Below are 6,000 nucleotides of genomic sequence, written 5' to 3'. Positions count from 1 at the left end.
GTGGGACCTGAGGCTCATTGTGGAGAGTGAAGTTACCCACACCGGTTCAGGAGCCTGATGGTTGTGGGGTAATAACTGTTCCTAAACCTGGTGGTGTGGGACCTGAGGCTCACTGTGGTGAGTGAAGTTATCCACACCGGTTCAGGAGCCTGATGGTTGTGGGGTAATAGCTGTTCCTGAACCTGGTGGTGTGGGACCTGAGGCTCATTGTGGTGAGTGAAGTTACCCACACCGGTTCAGGAGCCTGATGGCTGTGGGGTAATAACTGTTCCTGAACCTGACTCTATTTGACAGCAAGGGCTCCATAGCCGCGTATCCTTGCTGAGACAGGGGAGGGAGGGTTGCAATGCCGTCTCTTGGCTGAGATGTTCATTCAAGGCTGCTTTGTGCCCTCGCATGGCTGTGGGAAAAACTTCTGGTATTGAAATCGTAGAGCACTACAGCACAGGAGAAGGTCCTCTGGCCCATCTAACTGAACTTTTATTCTGCCTACTCCCACTGACCTGCACCGGGAGCACAGCCCTCCATACCCCCTCCCGTCCACATACCCATCCAAACTTCTGTTATCGAGCTCGCATCCACCACTCTCACTGGCACTCGTTCCACGCACTCACAACCCTCTGAAGGAGGGAATTTCTCCTCGTGTTCCCCTTAAACTTTTCACCTCTCACCCTAACCCAGGAGCTCCAGTTGTAATTCTAACCAACCTCGGTGGAGAAAGCCTGTTTGCATTTATCCTCTCTATAATTTTGTATGCCTCTATCAAACCTCCCGTCAATCTTCTGCCTTCCAAGGAATAAAGTCCTAACCTCTTCAATCTTTCTTGATAGCTCAGGTCTTCCAGTCCAGGCAACATCTTTGTAAATTTTCTCTGTATTCTTCCAATCTTACTGATATCTCGTGAGGGAGATTGGGGGGGGGGGGAAGGTAGATCTCTCTCAAAGCCATGCATGCAAATCATCCAGGCTTGTTGTTGTCTGCGGGAGCTTGCTGTGCACGTTGACGGCGTGCACCCTGAAGGAGAACCAGCCCGTTTCCAGCTGGCGGAGGAAGGTGTGACGCTCAGGGGGAGAAAGGGAGGGGGAGGGGAAGGGAGAAGGAGGGTAGTCGGGGAGAGAGAGAGAGGTGTAGCAGGTGAGAGGGAGATGGGCGAGGGAGAGGGAGTGGGAGTCGGAAGAGGGGGTTGAGAAAGGATGGGGGAAGGTGGAAGGGAGAAGGAGGGAGTGAGAGAGAGGGAGAGGGGAGAGCAGGAGAAGGTGAGTGGAAGGGGAAGGGACAGGGGAGTGGGTTGGAGGGAGATGGGAGAGAGGGACAGTGGTGAGGGGGAGAAGGGGAGAGGAGAAGGGAGTGTGTGAGCGGGGAGAGAGAGGGAGTGGGAAGAGTGGGAGAGGGAAGGGGAAGTGAGAGGGAGAGGGGAGAGGGAGGAAGGGGAGAGGAAAAGAGAGGGAGAGAGAGGAAGGGGAGGGAAGGGGAGGAAAGGGGAGGGAGGGAGGGAGGGAGAGGGAGAGGGGAAAGGGGGAGTGGGCAAATGGGCAAGAAGGAGAGAGGGAGAGGGAGTGGGATGAGTGGGAGAGAAAGGGGAAGGGAAGGGGAAGGGAGAGAGAGTGAGAGGGGAGGCGGAAGATGGGTGAGGAAAGGGGAGGGAGGGAGAGGGAGGTTGAGAGGAGGGAGAGAGGGAGAAAGGAACCACATTTTATCATGCTGTTTATATTGAAAATAAATGCTGGTATTGATGTATGTCTGGGTTTTATTATACTGCCGTACTTTAACCTCTGATTTTAATTTTTATATGGTTGTTCTGTATAATTGTTGAATGTTTCTTTTCGTTGCATGTCACGCCCTGACCAAGACACCTCAGCAAATTCCTAATACAGGTACATGTATATGGCGAATAAAGTTAATCCTTGTGTGTGCTGGAAGTCGCAATCCACCCTGGGACTGAGGAGTGGACGAGTGGAGGAACCTGTCCATCTAAAACAAGAGGGGGTTGGGTCGATCACCAGGCCGACTTGGAAAGGCTGGGTACGTGTCGAAACATGGTGACGAGGTCCGGGCCAAGGCTGTATCGCTGCGGCTGGCCCTGGGTCCTAGTGCAGGAAGGAGAAAACCTGGTGTTGGACCATTTAAAATCCAACCCATTTGGAGAGGGACTGAAAAGGAAGGGTGTTGTGACGAGAGGTGAGGGTCGGGCCAATTCCGCTCACTATATCGCGACATTTACCTCACTCTCTGGCGCTGAGGCTGTGGGCCTGCTCCAGCTGCTCTGGGCTTCGTGTCTGCGAGCTCCCCGATGATTTGCCGCACTGTGTGATGAACTGAGGCCGAGGCTGTGGGCCTGCTCCAGCTGCTCTGGGCTTCGTGTCTGCGAGCTCCCCGATGAGTTGCCCCACTGTGTGAGGGATTGGGGCTGAGGCTGTGGCCTGCTCCACCTGCCCTGGGCTTCGTGTCTGCGAGCTCCCCGATGATTTGCCCCACTGTGTGAGGGATTGGGGCTGAGGCTGTGGCCTGGTCCAGCTGCTCTGGGCTTCGTGTCTGCGAGCTCCCCGATGATTTGCCTCACTGTGTGAGGGATTGGGGCTGAGGCTGAGGGCCTGCTCTGGCTGCACCAGGCTTCATGTCTATAGACTCACTTTCCTTCCGAATGAACATGAGAAAATTTGCAGGTGCTGGAAATCCGAGCAACACTCAGCACTCGGATGGTTGTCTCTGTGGTTAAGAAGGCATATGGTATATTGGCCTTCATCAATCGTGGAATTGAATCTAGGAGCCGAGAGATAATGTTGCAGCTATATAGGACCCTGGTCAGACCCCACTTGGAGTACTGTGCTCAGTTCTGGTCGCCTCACTACAGGAAGGATGTGGAAGCCATAGAAAGGGTGCAGTGGAGTCTTACAAGGATATTGCCTGGATTGGGGAGCATGCCTTATGAGAATAGGTTGAGTGAACTTGGCCTTTTCTCCTTGGAGTGATGGAGATTGAGAGGTGACCTGATAGAGGTGTATAAGATGATGAGAGGCATTGATCGTGTGGATAGTCAGAGGCTTTTTCCCAGGGCTGAAATGGTTGCCACAAGAGGACACAGGTTTAAGGTGCTGGGGAGTAGGTACAGAGGAGATGACAGGGGTAAGTTTTTTACTCAGAGAGTGGTGAGTGTGTGGAATGGGCTGCCGGCAACAGTGGTGGAGGTGGATACGGTAGGGTCTTTTAAGAGATTTCTGGATAGGTACATGGAGCTTAGTAAAATAGGTAAGCCTAGTAATTTCTAAGGAAGGGATATGTTCAGCACAGCTTTGTGGGCCAAAGGGCCTGTATCGTGCTGTAGGTTTTCCATGTTTCTCACACAAAATGCTGGAGGGTCCTGCCGAAGGGTTTTAGCCTGAAACGTCGACTGTACTCTTTTCCGTAGATGCTGCCTGGCCTGCTGAGTTCCTCCAGCGTTTTGTGCGTGCTGCTCGTACTGAATGTTGTTTGCACGATTAGTGTTTTCTTTCCTCTCTCTCTCTGCACATTGTTGGTCTTTTATTTAATTGCATTCTTTCGGGTTTCTTGTTTTCTGGCTTCCTGTAAGGAGGCAAATCTCAAGGCTGCATAATCTTCACATACTTTGATAATAAATGCACTTTGAACTTTGGGCCTCTGCCACTGCGAGGCAGCCCACTGGACCACTTTGCCACCCACGGCTAAACCATCCCAGGTCCGTGCCAGCTGGCATTGCGCTTCTGTGATAACATTCGCCCACGCAGTCATCAGCACAGCATCACTTACAAAACAGCAGGCAGTGGGAGACTGGGAGTTGGAATGAAGACAAGAGCCAGGCACCAGGTTTCGGAGGAAGAGAATTTAAAGTGACAGGAATCACATCTCAGAACGCTGGAGGAGCTCAGCAGGTCAGGCAGCGTCCATGGAGGGGAATAAACAGTTGATGTGACCCTTCATTGGCCCTCATCTCCTCCACAGATGCTGCCTGACCTGCTGAGTGAAAACTTAGATTAGATCAGCACTGTACAAGCCCTTCAGTCCACGATGTGGTGGCAACCTTTTAACCTACTCTTAAGATTGATTTAAGGCTTCTCTCCTACACAACCCTCCATTTTCCTATCATTCATGTGCCTAAGAGTCTCTTAAATGTTTCTACGAGTCTGCCTCTGCCACCAGCATGTTCCACACACTCAGCACTCTGTAGAAAACCCTACCTCTGACATCCCACCCCCCAAACTTTCCTCCAGTTACCTTAAAACCACACTCCCTTAGGTTCACGAGAATGATTCCGGGAATGAAAGGGTTATCACGTGAGCTGCTCTGGGCTTGGATTCGCTGGAATTTGATGAATTTGGGGAGATCTCATTGAAGATTGAAAGGCCTCGATAGTGGATTGGAGAGGATGTTTCCTATAGTGGGGGGAGTCTAGGACCAGAGGGCACAGATAGAGTGGATGTGGAGAGGATGTTTCCTGTAGTGGGGGAGTCTAGGACCAGAGGACACAGATAGAGTGGATGTGGAGAGGATGTTTCCTATAGTGGGGGGAGTCTAGGACCAGAGGGCACAGATAGAGTGGATGTGGAGAGGATGTTTCCTATAGTGGGGGAGTCTGGGACCAGAGGACACAGATAGAGTGGATGTGGAGAGGATGTTTCCTATAGTGGGGGGAGTCTAGGACCAGAGGGCACAGATAGAGTGGATGTGGAGAGGATGTTTCCTATAGTGGGGGAGTCTGGGACCAGAGGACACAGATAGAGTGGATGTGGAGAGGATGTTTCCTATAGTGGGGGAGTCTGGGACCAGAGGACACAGATAGAGTGGATGTGGAGAGGATGTTTCCTATAGTGGGGGAGTCTGGGACCAGAGGACACAGATAGAGTGGATGTGGAGAGGATGTTTCCTATAGTGGGGGGAGTCTAGGACCAGAGGGCACAGATAGAGTGGATGTGGAGAGGATGTTTCCTATAGTGGGGGGAGTCTAGGACCAGAGGACACAGATAGAGTGGATGTGGAGAGGATGTTTCCTATAGTGGGGGAGTCTAGGACCAGAGGACACAGATAGAGTGGATGTGGAGAGGATGTTTCCTATAGTGGGGGAGTCTAGGACCAGAGGACACAGATAGAGTGGATGTTTCCTATAGTGGGGGGAGTCTAGGACCAGAGGACACAGATAGAGTGGATGTGGAGAGGATGTTTCCTATAGTGGGGGGAGTCTAGGACCAGAGGACACAGATAGAGTGGATGTGGAGAGGATGTTTCCTATAGTGGGGGGAGTCTAGGACCAGAGGACACAGATAGAGTGGATGTGGAGAGGATGTTTCCTATAGTGGGGGGAGTCTAGGACCAGAGGACACAGATAGAGTGGATGTGGAGAGGATGTTTCCTATAGTGGGGGAGTCTAGGACCAGAGGACACAGATAGAGTGGATGTGGAGAGGTTGTTTCCTATAGTGGGGGAGTCTAGGACCAGAGGACACAGATAGAGTGGATGTGGAGAGGATGTTTCCTATAGTGGGGGAGTCTAGGACCAGAGGACACAGATAGAGTGGATGTGGAGAGGATGTTTCCTGTGGTGGGGGAGTCTAGGACCAGAGGACACAGATAGAGTGGATGTGGAGAGGATGTTTCCTGTGGTGGGGGAGTCTAGGACCAGAGGACACAGATAGAGTGAATGTGGAGAGGATGTTTCCTTTGGTGGGGGAGTCTAGGACCAGAGGACACAGATAGAGTGGATGTGGAGGGGATGTTTCCTATAGTGGGGGAGTCTAGGACCAGAGGGCACAGATAGAGTGGATTTGGAGAGGATGTTTCCTTTGGTGGGGGAGTCTAGGACCAGAGGACACAGATAGAGTGGATGTGGAGAGGATGTTTCCTTTGGTGGGGGAGTCTAGGACCAGAGGACGCCGTCTCGAAATATCAGTTTGAACGGAGAGGAGGAAGAATTTCTTCAGCCAGAGTTGGCAAACCTGTGGAAATTGCTGCCACAGGCAGCTTTGGAGGCCAGATCATTGGGTGTGTTTAA

The sequence above is a fragment of the Hemitrygon akajei genome, chromosome 12, assembly GCF_048418815.1.
Source record: "Hemitrygon akajei chromosome 12, sHemAka1.3, whole genome shotgun sequence".
NCBI classification, from domain to species: Eukaryota; Metazoa; Chordata; class Chondrichthyes; order Myliobatiformes; family Dasyatidae; genus Hemitrygon; species Hemitrygon akajei.
The sequence above is the reverse complement of the archived record's forward strand: the minus strand, read 5'-3'. Positions refer to the sequence as shown.